The following is a 19,599-nucleotide window of genomic DNA, read 5'->3' as shown; positions in this document are numbered from 1 at the left end:
CTGTCGTTTCTCTTTGCTTATTTGAGCTGTTCTTCCCATAATATGGACTTGGTATTTTACCAAATAGGGCTATCTTCCATATACCACACCTACCATGTAGGTACCACCCCCACACAACTAATTGGCTCAAATGCATTCAGGAAAGAAATTCCACAAATTAAACTTAAGGCACACCTGTTAATTGAAATGTATTCCAGGTGACTACCTCATGAAGCTGGTTGAGAGCATGCCAAGTGTGTGCAAAGCTGTCAATTATTATATTTTTTATTTGATTTAACTAGGCAAGTCAGTTAAAAATAAATTCTTATTTACAATGACGGCCTCCCCAAACCCTAACGACGCTTGGCCAATTGTGCGCCGCCCTATGGGAATCCCAATCACAGCCGGTTGTGATACAGCCTGGAATCGAACCCGGGTCTGTAATGACACCTTTAGCACTGAGATGCAATGCCTTAAACCGCTGCGCCACTCAGGAGCCCCATCAAGGCAACGGGTGACTACTTTGAAGAATCTGAAATATAAAATACATTTAGATTTGTTTAACACTTTTTTGGATACAACATGAACACAGAAATGTTATTTCATATTTTTTATGTCTTCACTACTCTACAATGTAGAAAATAGTTATAAAAATTAAAAAAATGGAATGAGTAGGTGTCCAAACTTTTGACTGGCTCTGTACATCGCTAGGGGTAAAGTGTCTATGCATGGGGGGGGGTAAATGTAAATAGTCCATGTGGCCATTTGATTAGTTGTTCAGCAGTCTTTTGGCTTGGAGGGTAGAAGCTTTTTAGGAGCCTTTTGGACCTACACTTGGCAGTCCCGCACTGCTCGCCAAATGGTAGCAGAGAGAACAGTCTATGAATAGGATGGCTGGAGTCTGACAAATTTGAAGGCCTTCATGACATCGCCTGGTACAGAGGTCCTGGATGGAAGAATGATGTACTACTGGGCTGTATATACTATCCTCGGTAGAGCCTTGCAGTCAGATGCCGAGCAGTTGCCATACCAGGCGGGGATGCAACCAGTCGGTGGTTGGTGCAGTCGGTGGTCTCGATGGTGCAGCAGTACAACTGAGGATCTGAGGACCCATGCCAAATCTTTTCAGTCTCGTGAGGGGGAATAGGCGTTGTTGCGAACCTCTTCATAACTGTCTTGGTGTGTTTGGACTAGAGGTCGACCAATTATGATTTTTCAACGCCGATACCGATTATTGGAGGACCAAAAAAGCCGATACCGATTTAAAATCGGCCAATTTTTATTTTATTTGTAATAATGACAATTACAACATTACTGAATGAACACTCATTTTAATATAAAACATCAATAAAATCAATTTAGCCTCAAGTAAATAATGAAACGTGTTAAATTTGGTTTAAATAATGCAAAAACAAAGTGTTGGAGAAGAAAGTAAAAGTGCAATATGTGCTATGTAAGAAAGCTAACATTTCAGTTCCTTGCTCAGAACATATGAAAGCTAGTGGTTCCTTTAAACATGAGTCTTCAATATTCCCAGGTAAGACGTTTTAGGTTGTAGTTATTGTAGGAAGTATAAGACTATTTCATTCTATACCATTTGAATTTCATTAACCTTTGAATGTTCTTATAGTCACTTTAGTATTGCCAGTGTAACAGTATAGCTTCCGTCCCTCTCCTCGCTCCTCCCTGGGCTCGAACCAGCAACACAATGACAACAGCCACCACATCGAAGCAGCGTCACCCATGCAGAGCAAAGGAAACAACCACCCAAAGGCTCAGAGCGAGTGAAGTTTGAAACGCTATTAGTGCGCTCTAACTAGCCAGCCATTTCACTTCAGCCTCATCTCGGGAGTTGATAGGCTTGAAGTCATAAACAGCACAATGCTTGATGCACAACGAAGAGCTGCTGGCAAAACGCATGAAAGTGCTGTTTGAATTCATGTTTACGCGCCTGCTTCTGCCTACCACCGCTCAGTCAGATACTTGTATGCTCAGTCAGATTATATGCAACGCAGAACACGCTAGATAATATCTAGTAATATCAACCATGTGTAGTTAACTAGTGATTATGATCGATTGTTTTTTTATAAGATAAGTTTAAATGCTAGCTAGCAACTTACCTTGGCTTACTGCATTCGCGTAACAGGCAGTCTCCTTGTGGAGTGCAACGAGAGAGAGGCAGGTCGTTATTGCGTTGGACTAGTTAACTGTAAGATTGCAAGATTGGATCCCCCGAGCTGGCAAGGTGAAAATCTGCCATTCTTCCCCTGAACAGGCAGTTAACCCACCGTTTCTAGGCCGTCATTGAAAATAAGAACGTGTTCTTAACTGATTTGCTTAGTAAAATAAAGATTAAATAAAGGTGTAAAAAAATAATACAAATCTTGAATACAAAACTTGAAATCGGCCCTAATTAATCGTCCATTCCGATTAATCGGTCGACCTCTAGTTTGGACCATGTTAGTTTGTTGGTGATGTGGACACCAAGGAACTTGAAGCTCTCGACCTGCTCTACTGCAGCCCTGTCAATGTGAATGGTGGCATGCTCAGCCATCCTTTTCCAGTTGTCCACAATCAGCTCCTTTGTCTTGATCAACTTGAGGGAGAAGTTGTTGTCTCTGAACTCCCTATAGGCTGTCTCAGGCTTGATCACAGATAATGATAATGGTGTTGGAGTCGTGTTTGGCCACAAAGTCGTGGGTGAACAGGGAGTACATGAGGGGACTGAGCACACATCCGAGGGGCCCCCGTGTTGCGGATCAGTGTGGCAGATGTTGCCTACCCTTCCCATCTTGGGGCAGCCCGTCAGGAAATCCAGGATCCAATTGCAGAGGGAGGTGTTTAGTCCCAGGGTCCTTAGCTTAGTGATGAGTTGAGGGCACTATGGTGTTGAACGCTGAACTGTAGTCAATGAACAGCATTCTGACGCAGGGTTTACTTTTGTCCAGGTGGGAAAGGGCAATGTGGAGTGCAATAGAGATTACATCATCTGTGGATCTGTTGGGTTGGTATGCGAAGTAGAGTTGGTCTAGTGTTTGAGATAATGCCGTTGATGTGAGCCAACACCAGCCTTTCAAAGCACTTCATGGCTACAGACGTGAGTGCTACGGGTCGGTAGTAATTGGGCACAATGACTATGGCGATCTTTTTTAAACATATTACAGACTCTGTCAGGGACAGCTTGAAAATGTCAGTAAAGACACCTGCCAGTTTGTCCGCGCATGCTCTGAGTGCATGTCCTGGTAATGAGTCTGGCCCTGCGGCCTTGTGAATGTTGACCTGTTTAAAGGTCTTATTCATGTCTGCTATGGAGACAGTGATCACATAGTAGTCTGGAACAGCTTGTTGGCCCATGCATGCCTTGAAGCACGCATAGAAATAGTATAGCTCGTCTGGCAGGCTCATGCCACTGGGCAGCTGGCGGCTGTGCTTCCCTTTGTAGTCCGTAATAGTTTGCAAGCCCTGCCACATCCAGCGAGCATTAGAGCCGGTGTAGTAGTATTCAAACTTAGTTATGTATTAACGCTATGTTTGTTTGATGGTTCATCGGAGGGCATAGTGGGATTTCTTATAAGCATCCAGGTTAGTGTCCCACTCCTTGAAAGCGGCAGCTCTACCCTTTAGCTCAATGCAGATATTGCCTGTAATCCATGGCTTTTGGTTGGTGTACAGTTGAAGTCAGAAGTTTACATACACTTAGGTTGGAGTCATTAAAACTCGTTTTTCAACCACTCAACAAACTAGTTTTGGCAACAAGAAATTTGTGAAGTCGGTTAGGACATCTACAAGTCATTTTTCCAACAATTGCTTAGACACAGTGAATTTTAAGTGAAATCATCTATCACAATTCCAGTGGGTCAGAAGTTTACATACACTAAGTTCACAGTGCCTTTAAACAGCTTGGAAATTTCCAGAAAATTATGTAATGGCTTTAGAAGCTTCTGATAAGCTAATTGACATCATTTGAGTCAATTGGAGGTATACCTGTGGATGTACACTGCTCAAAAAAATAAAGGGAACACTAAAATAACACATCCTACATCTGAATGAATTAAATATTCTTAAATACTTTTTTCTTTACATAGTTGAATGTGCTGACAACAAAAATCACGCAAAAATTATCAATGGAAATCAAATTTATCAACCCATGGAGGTCTGGATTTGGAGTCACACTCAAAATTAAAGTGGAAAACCACACTACAGGCTGATCCAACTTTGATGTAATGTCCTTAAAACAAGTCAAAATGAGGCTCAGTAATGTGTGTGGCCTCCACATGCCTGTATGACCTCCCTACAACGCCTGGGCATGCTCCTGATGAGGTGGCGGATGGTCTCCTGGGGGATCTCCTCCCAGACCTGGACTAAAGCATGCGCTTTAGAACGGGCGGGCCAGTCCATAGCATTGGGAATATAACCCACTGGGAATGTGATGAGATAAATAAAAGCTGAAATAAATCACTCTATTATTCTGACATTTCACATTTTTAAAATAAAGTGGTGATCCTAACTAACCTAAGGCAGGGAATTTTTACTAGGATTAAATATCAGGAATTGTGAAAAACTGAGTTTAAATGTATTTGGCTAAGGTGTATGTTAACTTTAACTGTACGTATGGTCAATGTGGGGACAACGTCATCAATGCACTTACTGATAAAGACAATGACTGATGTGGTGTATTCCTCAATGCCATCTGATGAGTCCCGGAACATATTCCAGTCTGTGCTAGCAAAACAGTCCTGTAGCGTAGCATCTGCGTCATCTGACCACTTCAGTATTGAGCGAGTCACTGGTACTTCCTGCTTTAGTATTTGCAGGAATGAGGAGGATAGAATTATGGTCAGATTTGCCAAATGGAGGGCGATCTTTGTACGCATCGCTGTGTGTGGAGGAAAGGTGGTCTATTTCTCTCTGGTTGCACATGTGATAGAAATGAGGTAAAAGAATATTTAAGTTTCCCTGCATTAAAGTCACTGGCCACTAGGAGCATTTTCTTGTTTGCTTATGGCCTTTTAGATTACTACGGAAAATACAGATAAATAAAACTCTAGGTAAAGTGTGGTCTACAGCTTATCATGAGGTATTCTAACGCAGGTGAACAAAGCCGAGACCTCTTGGGCCTATAGGCTACCTTCGCAGATTTGGCCACTTTAGTAGCGATACCAACCGTATGAAAACATATAGGTCTATGGGCTAGGCTACATGATGCTACGATACCAACCTTATCAAAACATATAGGTCTATGGGCTAGGCTACATGATGCTACGATACCAACCTTATCAAAACATATAGGTCTATGGGCTAGGCTACATGATGCTACGATACCAACCTTATCAAAACATATAGGTCTATGGGCTAGGCTACATGATGCTACGATACCAACCTTATCAAAACATATAGGTCTATGGGCTAGGCTACATGATGCTACGATACCAACCTTATCAAGGTTGAATTTGATTTTCATAATGGCAAGCTAGGAATGATGGTTTAGTTAGCTATACTAAAAAGTATGTTTGGTTTCCACAGAAACTACTGTAGCTATATAGTAAACTTGCAAGCTACTTCTACGTACAAATTAACATATTTCTAGCGGCAAATGCGTTAAATTATAGCCGTGGTATAAAATGCAACTCCACTAGCATGACATGGAACACAACACGCAATGCCCCTGTTGACAATCCCTATTATTTTGTTTATCTTGAATGCGTTTTTTATCAGTTACATACTTTATCAGTTACATATGGTAATGAATTGAGTCAATTCCTGTGAGAGTTGGGATATACAGTGCCTTCAGAAAGTATTCACACCACTTGACTTCTCCAAATGTTGTGTTATGGGCTGAAAATAAAAATTGATGAAATTGAGATGTGTGTAGGCTAGTAACACAAATACCCCATATTGTCAAAGTGGAATTATGTTTACACATTTTTACAAATTAATTAAAAATGAAAAGCAATAGCACCTGGAGGTGCTGACTTGCTGCACCCTTGACAACTACTGTGATGATTATTATTTGACCATGCTGGTCATTTATGAACATTTGAACACCGTGGCCATGTTCTGTTATAATCTCCACCCGGCACAGCCAGAAGAGGACTGGCCATCCCTCATAGCCTGGTTCCTCTCTAGGTTTCTTCCTAGGTTTTGGCCTTTCTAGGGAGTTTCAACACCTGCATTGCTTGCTGTTTGGGGTTTTAGGCTGGGTTTCTGTACAGCACTTTGAGATATCAGCTGATGTACAAAGGGCTACACATCCACATCAACGGCGCCCGGGGAACAGTGGCTTAACTGCCTTGTTCAGGGGAACAGTGGCTTAACTGCCTTGTTCAGGGGAACAGTGGCTTAACTGCCTTGTTCAGGGGAACAGTGGCTTAACTGCCTTGTTCAGGGGAACAGTGGCTTAACTGCCTTGTTCAGGGGAACAGTGGCTTAACTGCCTTGTTCAGGGGAACAGTGGCTTAACTGCCTTGCTCAGGGGCAGACCGGCAGATTTTTGCCTTGTGAGCTTGGGGATTCGATCCAGCAACCTTTCGGTTACTGGCCCAAAGCTCCTACCGGCCAGGCTACCCTCCAGGCTACCCAAGCATGGTGAAGTCATTAATTACACTTTGGATGGGGTATCAATACATCCAGTCACTACAAAGACACAGGTTTCATTCCTAACTCAGTTGCCAGAGAGGAAGGAAACTGCTCAGGGATTTCACCATGAGGCCAATGGTGGCTTTAAAACAGAGTTCAATGGCTGTGATAGGAGAAAACAGAGGATGGATCAACAACATTGTAGTTACTCCACAATACTAACCTAATTGACAGAGTGAAAAGGAAGCCTGTACAGAATACAAATATTCCAAAACATGCATCCTGTTTGTAACAAGGCACTAAAGTAAAACTGCAAAAAAATGTGGCAAAGAAATGAACTATGTCCTGAATAGATGTTTGGGGCAAATCCAACACATCACTTCGAACCACGCTCCATATTTTCAAGCACGGTGGTGGTTGCGTTATATTATGGGTATGTTTGTCATCGGAAAGGACTAGGGAGATTTTTAGGATAAAAATAAATGGAATAGAGCTAAGCTAGGGCAAAATCCTAGAGTAAAACCTGGTTCATTCTGCACTCCAACAAACACTGGGAAACAAATTCACCTTTCAGCAGGACAATAACCTAAAACACAACACCAAATATACCCTGGAGTTGATTGCCAAGATGACATTGAATGTTCCTGAGTTGCCTAGTTACGGTTTAGACTTAAACTGGCATGAAAATCTATGGCAAGACTTGAAAATCAGCCTCCAGTATTTATGCTGCAGTAGTTTATGTGTCGGGGGGCTGGGGTCAGTTTGTTATATCTGGAGTACTTCTCCTGTCCTATTCGGTGTCCTGTGTGAATCTAAGTGTGCGTTCTCTAATTCTCTCCTTCTCTCTTTCTTTCTCTCTCTCGGAGGACCTGAGCCCTAGGACCATGCCCCAGGACTACCTGACATGATGACTCCTTGCTGTCCCCAGTCCACCTGGCCATGCTGCTGTTCCAGTTTCAACTGACCTGAGCCCTAGGACCATGCCCCAGGACTACCTGACATGATGACTCCTTGCTGTCCCCAGTCTACCTGGCCATGCTGCTGCTCCAGTTTCAACTTCCACCTGACTGTGCTGCTGCTCTAGTTTCAACTGTTCTGCCTTATTATTATTCGACCATGCTGGTCATTTATGAACATTGAACATCTTGACCATGTTCTGTTATAATCTCCACCCGGCACAGCCAGAAGAGGACTGGCCACCCCACATAGCCTGGTTCCTCTCTAGGTTTCTTCCTAGGTATTGGCCTTTCTAGGGAGTTTTTCCTAGCCACCGTGCTTCTCCACCTGCATTGCTTGCTGTTTGGGGTTTTAGGCTGGGTTTCTGTACAGCACTTTGAGATATCAGCTGATGTACGAAGGGCTATATAAATAAATTTGATTTGATTTGATTTGAAAATGGCCACCTAGCAATGACAGAGCCTGAATTTTTTTTAAAGAATAATGTTGCGATATAGTACAATCCAGATGTGCAAAGTTCTTAGAGTCTTACCCAGAAAGACTCACAGCTGTAATCGCTTCTAACAGGTATTGACTCAGGGGTAGGAATAATTATGTAATCAAGATATTAGCGTTATATATTTCATAAATATTGAATACATTTTAGAATTTTTCTTCCACTTTCACTTCATAGTATTGTGTTGATCGTTCAATTATTATTATTTTTTTTACAATTAAATCCATTTTAATCCCACCTTGTAACAAAATGTGGAAAAAGCCAAGGAGTGTGAATACTTTCTGTCCACCCCTATTCTTTGACACCCTGATGAAGGCTGTTGTAGACAACACTTCTGTGTTCTTACATTTTTATTCTTGAAATGCATAAGCCGTAAAACAATATAGGGTTTTACATTTTTCCACTATATGAGAGTGCCTTGATTACTTCTGTAAGTTTGTTTGCACAAAGGCTTTTCGGGCATTGTTAGCCATCTAGCATCAACTTCTTGTTGATTCATAGCATTTCATGATCAAAGACCTCATAGATTTACTATAAACCGAAGAACCTCTGTGTCTCTGCATTTGCAATGATGTCAGTACATTTGGTAGGCTAATAATGACCATCAGAGTGCAGTTTTGGAGAAGCCTAGTTAACAGTCAAGTGGAATTTGACACCAGTGACTCATGACTGCCGGTGTGGCGGTAACACGGCCATCGTAATAGCCCTAGCCCCAGACCCCGCCCCAACAGTCTCGTCGCGCGACCCCGCCCCAACAGTCTCGTCGCGCGACCCCGTCCCAACAGTCTCGTCGCGCGACCCCGTCCCAACAGTCTCGTCGCGCGACCCCGTCCCAACAGTCTCGTCGCGCGACCCCGTCCCAACAGTCTCGTCGCGCGACCCCGTCCCAACAGTCTCGTCGCGCGACCCCGTCCCAACAGTCTCGTCGCGCGACCCCGTCCCAACAGTCTCGTCGCGCGACCCCGTCCCAACAGTCTCGTCGCGCGACCCCGTCCCAACAGTCTCGTCGCGCGACCCCGTCCCAACAGTCTCGTCGCGCGACCCCGTCCCAACAGTCTCGTCGCGCGACCCCGTCCCAACAGTCTCGTCGCGCGACCCCGTCCCAACAGTCTCGTCGCGCGACCCCGTCCCAACAGTCTCGTCGCGCGACCCCGTCCCAACAGTCTCGTCGCGCGACCCCGTCCCAACAGTCTCGTCGCGCGACCCCGTCCCAACAGTCTCGTCGCGCGACCCCGTCCCAACAGTCTCGTCGCGCGACCCCGTCCCAACAGTCTCGTCGCGCGACCCCGTCCCAACAGTCTCGTCGCGCGACCCCGTCCCAACAGTCTCGTCGCGCGACCCCGTCCCAACAGTCTCGTCGCGCGACCCCGTCCCAACAGTCTCGTCGCGCGACCCCGTCCCAACAGTCTCGTCGCGCGACCCCGTCCCAACAGTCTCGTCGCGCGACCCCGTCCCAACAGTCTCGTCGCGCGACCCCGTCCCAACAGTCTCGTCGCGCGACCCCGTCCCAACAGTCTCGTCGCGCGACCCCGTCCCAACAGTCTCGTCGCGCGACCCCGTCCCAACAGTCTCGTCGCGCGACCCCGTCCCAACAGTCTCGTCGCGCGACCCCGTCCCAACAGTCTCGTCGCGCGACCCCGTCCCAACAGTCTCGTCGCGCGACCCCGTCCCAACAGTCTCGTCGCGCGACCCCGTCCCAACAGTCTCGTCGCGCGACCCCGTCCCAACAGTCTCGTCGCGCGACCCCGTCCCAACAGTCTCGTCGCGCGACCCCGTCCCAACAGTCTCGTCGCGCGACCCCGTCCCAACAGTCTCGTCGCGCGACCCCGTCCCAACAGTCTCGTCGCGCGACCCCGTCCCGACCCGTCCCAACAGTGTGTTTCATGTCTCAACATCTCTGGAAGACAACACTGACGTTGAGCTGCCCTGTGACAACTGAAACTTTCAAACTTCTGCTTGCTTCTTATTTGCCCGGGCATACTATTCTAAGTAAGACTGGTGAGGACAACAAAACACACCCATCATCTTATTTAGACTGGTGAGGACAACAAAACACACCCATCGTCCCTAACCCTTCATATTTAGACTGGTGATAATACAAAATCCACCAGACTATGAATAACTTGATATGCATTGTAACATATCCACTACGTTTCTATCATGGTGTTAAGTTGGTAAGAAATCAGACCTGTCGAACTTGTACTGTACTCACCACCAGATGTTGATAGGAATGCTTATATTTCATGCTATTGATGGGAATCCCATGTACGCACCTCAGGACGGGTGATCAAAGTAATGGTTAGAGATCAGAGTTCCCTTGGACCTAGGTTATCACTGACTGCTTCATGGTGCTGTCTGGAGATCCCACTCTGAGGAAAGAACATAACCAACAATTAGACACTTGTTGGGACAAATAAAAAAAATTGTCGTCTGGGCCTGAAAAAGAAGTGACTTTCAAAAAGCAGCAGTGTCCTGACATGGCTACAGATCAACCAACACCCTGATAATAACCAACATAAATAATGTCAGAATAAGATCATTATATTCCATATATCTTGTCATATCTCTTAGAAGCATGTAGGACTTGTCAAATGACACAGCTGTAGTCTGATGTTTGGAGCAAGCTAAAGTTACTGGATGTTAGCTCTCAAAATGTTCACTTAATGTTTACCTGGGATCCCACATAAAACATAATTGTAGCTAAAAGCTTTATGAATGTCAGTTGGTGAACAGTGAGAAATAGTTTGCTTTATAAGTGCCACATCTTCCAAACAAAAGTAGCTAGCCAGCTAAGGACCGGTCTCTTATCCTTACTGACATGTCAGCTAACAATATAGCCGGATAGTTTATCTTTGTTCATCCTTTTGTTTTAGGACAAACGTATTTGCTGTCCGCCTACGGTTAATTGGACAATATGCAGCCAGAAGATGTCATCTTTATCGGTGGTTTGTGTTGGCTAGCTAACGTTAAATCAGCTAGATTCAAAATAGCTATCTAGACTGCCCTCTAAACTAGTTAAACTAGCTAGCTTGATAAATGTTTGGTAAACTGGCGAAGCTGTACTATGACTATGTACTGTAGCATAGCACGCTAGCTCACGTCTAAATAGTGTTTTCCTCTGCGAGATACCTATCAAAACTCCAACTAAATAACTGGTTGACTAACTTCACGTTAACAATAACACCGTGGCACAACTAATGGCTAACTGGGAAGTGTAGTTAGCCGCGTTAGCTAACGCTGGCTATGTTTGACCAGGCCTGGCTAGCTAACAGCAGCTTTAAAATCACTGTTAATCTGATTGGTCAAAATCAGGCTTCGAAACAAAGGCGCCTCAGCAAATTCTGGGAAACACTGGTACCAACCACCATTGGTACACTAGTTACAGATGCTCAAATACAAACACAATGATTGGTAACTGAACAACACGACTGGTTCGATATTAATGTTATGGTTAGGGTCCAACGAAATGCTTATTCTAATGGAAAAGGTTAGCTAGCTAGGGGAAATTTGGAAAAAAATGTTTGTTTTTTTAACTACGAACCTTTCATTTCCATGCTTCCACTAAATGCAACGAATCGTATCTCAGCCGTTCATTTCCCCATCAGTTATTTTTGCTAAACAATGTAAAACTGCGTTTGAAACATTCTAGATACGCAAGATTTATAGCTATATGTTTTTCAAAGTCTACCATGCTAGGCTAGTTGTAGCTTTGTGTGGTGGCGGCAGATCAGCTAGCTTCTCCCTGCAGACAACGCGTGCGCGGAAATGGCAAACTTCCTGGTGTCATCAGCAGGTGATTTCTGTGGTGTGTTTTATCCTGCTCAGCCCTCGTGCCGCTTTCAAAACAACTGGCAACTCGGAAAAGGTGATCATTAAGATAACTTCCCTTTCTCAGAGGTCCCCAGCTGACCTCTTGGGGGAGGAGAAGATGGAACTAATTGAGTTACAAAATAAACTGAATAATATATATAAATTAAAAGCAGAAGGAGCCTTTATTAGATCTAGGAAAAAATGGCTTGAGGAGGGAGAACAGAATTCATCCTATTTCTTTAGACTTGAGAAATTTCACTCTAAAAATAACACTATCCATAAATTAAACATTGATGGTGTCATTACAGATGACCAAAAATTAATCGCTAAATACTGCAGCAATTTTTACAGAAAATTGTATAGCTCTACGTACTGTCAGGAATCCACAGATATGTTTTTTAACTCACTGAATAATGTTCACTCTATCAGTGATATAGAATCTAAACAGTAGGATGAACCCATCAAAGTTGAAGAGATTATAGAGTCTATCAAACATCTTAAGAACAATAAATCACCAGGTGTTGATGGAATTACATCAGAATTTTACAAATTATTTTCTGAACAAGTAGCTCCCTTCGTATTTACTCCATGTGTAACTCTGTGTTGTCTGCTCACACTGCTATGCTTTATCTTGGCCAGGTCGCAGTTGCAAATGAGAACTTGTTCTCAACTAGCCTACCTGGTTAAATAAAGGTGAAATAAAAAATAAAATAAAAAAAGTATTTTTAGAGATTATTAAAAACAATGTTCTCCCTCCTACAATGAGTCAGGGGGTAATAACACTGATACCTAAACCTAAAAAAGAAGTGCTGCTCATCGATAACTGGCGTCCAATTTGCCTTCTTAATAATGACTATAAGATATTAGCCTCACTACTTGCAAAAATAATTAAAGAAGTCCTGGATCTAATCATTGATGAAACACAGTCTGGCTTCATGAGGAACAGACATATTTCTAACAATGTCAGACTAGTATTAGTACTTGACTACTCAGACCTAATAACTGAGGATAGCTTCATATTATTTTTAGATTTTTATAAAGCATTTGACACAGTAGAGCATCAGTTTCTCTTCCACTCCCTTGAGAGACTTGGCTTTGGGGATTTGTTCTGTAAGGCTATTAAGACTCTCTATGCAAATGGTAACAGCTCTATCAAATTGAAATATGGCACCTCACCTAGATTTGAGTTAAAGAGAGGAATTTAGGCAAGGTTGTCCTATCTCTCCGTACCTGTTTTTATTAATCACCCAACTTCTTGCAATTTTTTAAATATTAGTCCTGTACAAGGTATTTCCATAGCTGGTAAAGAAATAATGGTTTAGGGATTTGGTACATGAGTTTCAGGTTTCTGTGATTGTGTTTCAAGTTCCAATTTTAGTGTGCAAACAACTGGGAAAAACAGTTTTGGAAACACTGTGTCAGCATTTGAAAACATGTGCTGCAAATATAGAATTTAGCAGGCGGTGGGAGTATGAATGAGAAAAGAGTTCATGGATTTTGGAGAATGTGGTCATTGAATGCATTTTGTATGAAAGCAATGAAAAATGATTCACCATTTGGTCCACATACACTTCTGTTTGGCTGACTGTGTGAAGAGTTTTGACAATGTGACTTCAGTTTTGACCAATGCATGTTTAACAAAAAAAAAAAAAAGTAAATAAACAAATGAAGTAAATGACCGAGCGGCACAGATTACTGTTCCATTTGAGAAGAGCACACATACTCCTCCCTCCTCCCTCCCCCTTTTGATGTAACGGGCCTTTGACCAGTGCCCCACGGCTCAATATAATCTAATTTGCCCATTGACTTCTTACTGGATAGATACTCCTCAGAATTAGCTAGAATGGCAAAACTGCCCCAATCGGCTGGCATTCATGGTAGAGGTCTTCAAGGATCCACCTGTACCTGAGACCAGATCTGGGACCTGAGTTGGTCCGGATTCAGAATTCTAAATAATGTCATATGTCTGGATCTGATCTGGATCGGTATATGTAATATTAAATGGCTTGTCCGGATGAACCCGTACAGATCTGAACACGATTTCTGCAGTAAAGGGAGAGAGAAATGATGCTGCTGCTCTTGCTTTTCTTGAGAGTGGAGTGTGGTGCTTGTAGCTTGTTGTTGTTAGCCAATCAGAAGTGAACAAAGCGGCAATAGGCTACAATCAGAGAGCCTCCGTGGGTCAATCAAAAGTTAGGAGATATCTAATCAATGGAAGATGGAATTAAAATGACAGAATTAACATTTAAAGGACAAGGAAAGACTACAACGACCAAGAGCCAACAGGGCTGCTCCTTGAAATTCTGAATGGAGTTGTTGTTTGTAACTGTTGAATGAGAAAGCGATTGCACTGCAGCTTCAATTAGCCTAGCTAGCTAATGTTTGCATCTCCCAGTTTGATGCAGTCAAGACAGGTACTACCTAATCATTTTTGACTATAAAAAAACGAAGTATGGCAGCTATTAGTCCATTACAGCGTGAGTTGACTTGGTTGGTTGCTTCCAGTGTCACTCACTCACAGTATGGCCCCTCCCCTGCCTGCTAGAATGGCACCTCTCTCCCTCCTCTCATGTTTTATCAGCTCCGTTTAATAAAGTAGCTTAATAAAGGACCTTTCTGCTGCTTCCCCCACTCAGATCGGACTGGGTCTGGATCTGACTAGAGCTATACGGAACTGGTCTAGTTGTCCTCGCGTTCGGAAAGGGTCTTTATATTAAAACAATTTATGCATATCTGGTCCGGGTGGGAAAGCCTCAGGTCTATTTCAGAATGGGTCTAACTTCAACCTGTGAAGACCTCTAATTCATGGTAGTCTGGAGAACATGCTTGTACCATAAGTTATGGTCCAAGGGTTTTTCAATGTAGTATCACAGGTAATATCACTGGGGATTGGTTAGATGATAAACATGGCTTCATTGTGAGACAAGTCTGCCTCTGCTGTTCTGTTTCTGGCTGTTATGAAATAAATTAAGTCTGAGGGGATTGGCCTATATCTACAGGAAAAACAGTGCTTTAACATACATGGGGTTTTCAGTTTTCAAGTTTAATGTCAAATGTATAAGTATAAGGAAATGCCTTTCTTGCAAGCTCCAAACCCAACAATGCAGTAATCAATATCAATGGAGACATAAAAATAACAAGGTAGAACAAAAAAATACCAAAAATAATACTAAGAAAAAAGCAGAACATGTAAGCTATATACAGGATCAGTTCAATACGTAGATATGTATGGGGGTAAGGGGACAGGGATACTGGAGTGATGGAGGTAGATATGTATGGGGGAAGGGGACATGGATACGGGAGTGATGGAGGTAGATACAGTGGGGCAAAAAGTATTTAGTCAGCCACCAATTGTGCAAGTTCTCCCACTTAAAAAGATGAGAGAGGCCTGTAATTTTCATCATAGGTACACTTCAACTATGACAGACAAAATGAGAATTTTTTTCTCCAGAAAATCACATTGTAGGATTTTTAATTAATTAATTTGCAAATTATGGTGGAAAATAAGTATTTTGTCAATAACAAAAGTTTATCTCAATACTTTGTTATATACCCTTTGTTGGCAATGACAGAGGTCAAACGTTTTCTGTAAGTCTCCACAAGGTTTTCACACACTGTTGCTGGTATTTTGGCCCATTCCTCCATGCAGATCTCCTCTAGAGCAGTGATGTTTTGGGGCTGTTGCTGGGCAACACAGACTTTCAACTCCCTCCAAAGATTTTCTATGGGGTTGAGATCTGGAGACTGGCTAGGCCACTCCAGGACCTTGAAATGCTTCTTACGAAGCCACTCCTTCGTTGCCCGGGCGGTGTGTTTGGGATCATTGTCATGCTGAAAGACCCAGCCACATTTAATCTTCAATGCCCTTGCTGATGGAAGGAGGTTTTCACTAAAAATCTCACGATACATGGCCCCATTCATTCTTTCCTTTACACGGATCAGTCGTCCTGGTCCCTTTGCAGAAAAACAGCCCCAAAGCATGATGTTTCCACCCCCATGCTTCACAGTAGGTATGGTGTTCTTTGGATGCAACTCAGCATTCTTTGTCCTCCAAACAAGACGAGTTGAGTTTTTACCAAAAAGTTCTATTTTGGTTTCATCTGACCATATGACATTCTCCCAATCTTCATCTGGATCATCCAAATGCTCTCTAGCAAACTTCAGACAGGCCTGGACATGTACTGGCTTAAGCAGGGGGACACGTCTGGCACTGCAGGATTTGAGTCCCTGGCGGCGTAGTGTGTTACTGATCGTAGGCTTTGTTACTTTGGTCCCAGCTCTCTGCAGGTCATTCACTAGGTCTCCCCGTGTGGTTCTGGGATTTTTGCTCACCGTTCTTGTAATCATTTTGACCCCATGGGGTGAGATCTTGCGTGGAGCCCCAGATCGAGGGAGATTATCAGTGGTCTTGTATGTCTTCCATTTCCTAATAATTGCTCCCACAGTTGATTTCTTCAAACCAAGCTGCTTACCTATTGCAGATTCAGTGTTACCAGCCTGGTGCAGGTCTACAATTTTGTTTCTGGTGTCCTTTGACAGCTCTTTGGTCTTGGCCATAGTGGAGTTTGGAGTGTGACTGTTTGAGGTTGTGGACAGGTGTCTTTTATACTGATAACAAGTTCAAACAGGTGCCATTAATACAGGTAAATAGTGGAGGACAGAGGAGCCTGTTAAAGAAGAAGTTACAGGTCTGTGAGAGCCAGAAATCTTGCTTGTTTGTAGGTGACCAAATACTTATTTTCCACCATATTTTGCAAATAAATTCATAAAAAATCCTACAATGTGATTTTCTGGATTTTCTTTTTCATTTTGTCTGTCATAGTTGAAGTGTACCTATGATGAAAACTACAGGCTTCTCTCATCTTTTTAAGTTGGAGAACTTGCACAATTGGTGGCTGACTAAAAACTTTTTTGCCCCACTGTATAGGGGTAAGGAGACAGGGATACTGGAGTGATGGAGGTAGATATGTATAGGGGGAAGGGGACAGGGATACTGGAGTGATGGAGGTAGATAGATGTAGATGTATAAAAAGCAGCCTCTGGATGTAAGATTTCCTACTTGTTTATAGCCTCATACAGTTTGTTAAGAGCCAACGTGTTATTTTTCTTGTCCTGAGGTGGAATGTCTACAACAGTCACGATAACAGCTGAAAACTCCCTCAGGCGGTAGAAGGGTCGGCATCTGACCATCATGTAATCCAAGACGGGTGAACAATTGGTCGACACTTCCACCGCTCTCGAGTCAGCACACCAGTAGTTGTTGTTGATGAAGAGGCAACCCCCCCCCCCCCCCCCCCCTCGTGATTTCCCTAATTCCACTGTCCCTTCCGCACGTTGAATGGAGAATCCATTGAGTTGGATAGCCATGGGGGTATTTTGTTCAAGTGCCATGTTTCAGAGAATATTGCAGTTTTGAGAGTCCCGTTGGTAGCAAATCCAAGATCAGAGGTCCTACATTTCACTATCAAGTGACTGTACATTAGCCAGTAGAATTGAGGGACGATCAGAGGTCCTCCATCTTATTATCTAGTGACTGTACATTGGCCAGTAGAATGGAAGGATTAGGTGGCCAGTTTGCCGGTCGGAATTACAGAGCCCAGGGCAGATGAGTCGAAGTTGAAGCCTGAACTGAGGTAAGTAACTGCCTATCTGATATTCAAAAGGTATTGTCGTTTGTAAGAAATGATAGTGGATACATTTTGTAAAAATAAAGTAGAAATAAACAACAAAAGAATCACAAAATAGCAAAGTTGGGTTGGCGCTTGCAAAATGGCAGCCATCCAGTATGGCATTATTAGCTGAGGTGATATCTTACAGTATATTACTAGCAGCCAATGTCTAGCAGCCAATGTCTAGCAGCCAATGGGTTGAGCGATACAGAATGATGAAGACAGAACTCATGACTGGAGAGAATGAGATATTGTGACCAGCTGACCCCCGAGTAACTTTATCAGGACACTGACAGATGAGCTGACAGAGACTATGGAGACACATTTCTCACAAACCACCATCTGACAATGTCATAATGTCTGAACCAGACCTCATAACTTCTCAAAGGGACTGAGGAAATAATTTACTGTCTCTCATTTAATTTAATTTGATGAAATCTTTCTGCTAATAAAATATATATGTTAATGCATGAGATCGAGAGAGAGAAAGAGTCCAGTCACAATTTAGTCTAGACACCATCTTGGTGCTTTAAAATTGTCCATCTGGTTTCTGATATAACACTCTCAGCATCACAAACATTAAAAGCTAAGTATTCTCTCTTGGCATTACGTAGTTACATTGTTATTGTCACCAGGCATTTAACCTGAAGCCCAGTGCTATTCCCTGCCATTATGAAGTTTGAAGCTGCATATTCTGACTCATTAACTTTGCATCTCCTTAAGCCCTTCTCAGTGTAATCATGCTGGTTTACACGGTAAACACGTGGTAACCGCTCTGAGGGGAGGATGGTTGATGTGACGGTGTTACATCTTCTGCTTTAGTAAACATTCAGAATTCATATTCAGAGTTAATTCAGTGGAAAGTAAAGTGGAAATGTGTGACTTTGCTTATTGGAAAGAACATTTTAACCTCCATGACTTGTAAAGTGTCCTTTTCCTTCACCGAAATGTAATTGAAATTCATCAGAGTAGGACTCTAAAATGGGGTGGGGTCATTAAGGTGCTTCTGAAGAGAGAAAAGATGCTGTCGGTCTTTTCCATGTTAAAGGACCTATGAGCAACAACATGCTAAAGGACCCATGAGCATCAACATGCTAAAGGACCAATGAGCATCAACATGCTAAAGGACCCATGAGCATCAACATGCTAAAGGACCAATGAGCATCGACGCAAAAGGACCCATGAGCAACAACATGTAAAGGACCCATGAGCATCAACATGCTAAAGGACCCATGAGCATCAACATGTGAAGGACCCATGAGCAACAACATGTAAAGGACTCATGAGCATCAACATGCTAAAGAACCCATGAGCATCAGGAAGGATATTGAAAGTTCACAGAAGTAACAAATAAAGGTAGACCTATAAGTTAGTTTGTGTCTTGTTTGTTTATGAAAATCGGTAACATACTTTCTGAAAATTGAATTTCTGCAATTGAATTGGCTACAATGGGAAATCATAGTAGTCACAAACTACAGTTGGGTCACCTGCTGCTGTCCTCCCTTCCACTGGCATACTGTTATGTTCAGATCATAGTGTCACCTGCTGCTGTCCTCCCTTCCACTGGCATACTGTTATGTTCAGATCATAGTGTCACCTGCTGCTGTCCTCCCTTCCACTGGCATACTGTTATGTTCAGATCATAGTGTCACCTGCTGCTGTCCTCCCTTCCACTGACGTACTGTTATGTTCAGCTGATAACTTTTATTTCTCTTTCTGTTGTCTGGTGGTCAAAGCAAGAGTGTGAAAAGTCTGGAGAACCTCTTTCTCTCTCTCCAATTAATGTCATTTCTCCCATCTCTTACGGACACCTACACATGAGCCCCCTCTCTCTCCCTCTCCCGGCTCTTACTGACACCTACCCATGAGCCCCCTCTCTTTCCATTTACTGTAACCAGCATCCTCACCCACTGAACACCGACTGACACCGGACATACATGGAGGGTGAAAAGTAATTGAATTTGGTCAGTTGGCCCTGGCCTTGATTTCAACGTCCAGACGTCATTTTTTGGCCCGGTCCAGCCTTGATTTCAATATCCACAGACGTCTGGACCAGCCTTTATTTGGCCCAAACATAGACGTCCATGATTGGCTCAGATTTTGTTCGGACCA

The 19,599-nt window shown here is 43.2% G+C and overlaps 1 protein-coding gene across 3 annotated transcripts in view; it reads right to left on the bottom strand.

Annotated features, from left to right (window-relative positions):
- Nucleotides 1-11,814, bottom strand: part of LOC109885594 (speckle-type POZ protein-like A) — a 90,692-nt gene extending 78,878 nt beyond the window's left edge. The window contains exons 1-2 of one of the 3 annotated variants that reach the window (XM_031801871.1): nucleotides 11,550-11,814; nucleotides 10,221-10,377 (exon numbers count right to left, since the gene is read on the bottom strand). The gene's annotated coding sequence lies outside the window, so the exon portion shown is untranslated. The remainder of the gene's footprint in view (nucleotides 1-10,220; nucleotides 10,378-11,549) is intronic. The other 2 variants (XM_031801868.1, XM_031801875.1) reach the window with 2 other exon arrangements.
- Nucleotides 11,815-19,599: the final 7,785 nt, after the last annotated feature.

Source organism: Oncorhynchus kisutch, linkage group LG2, assembly GCF_002021735.2.
Source record: "Oncorhynchus kisutch isolate 150728-3 linkage group LG2, Okis_V2, whole genome shotgun sequence".
NCBI lineage: Eukaryota > Metazoa > Chordata > Actinopteri > Salmoniformes > Salmonidae > Oncorhynchus > Oncorhynchus kisutch.
The sequence above is the reverse complement of the archived record's forward strand: the minus strand, read 5'-3'. Positions and strand labels throughout refer to the sequence as shown.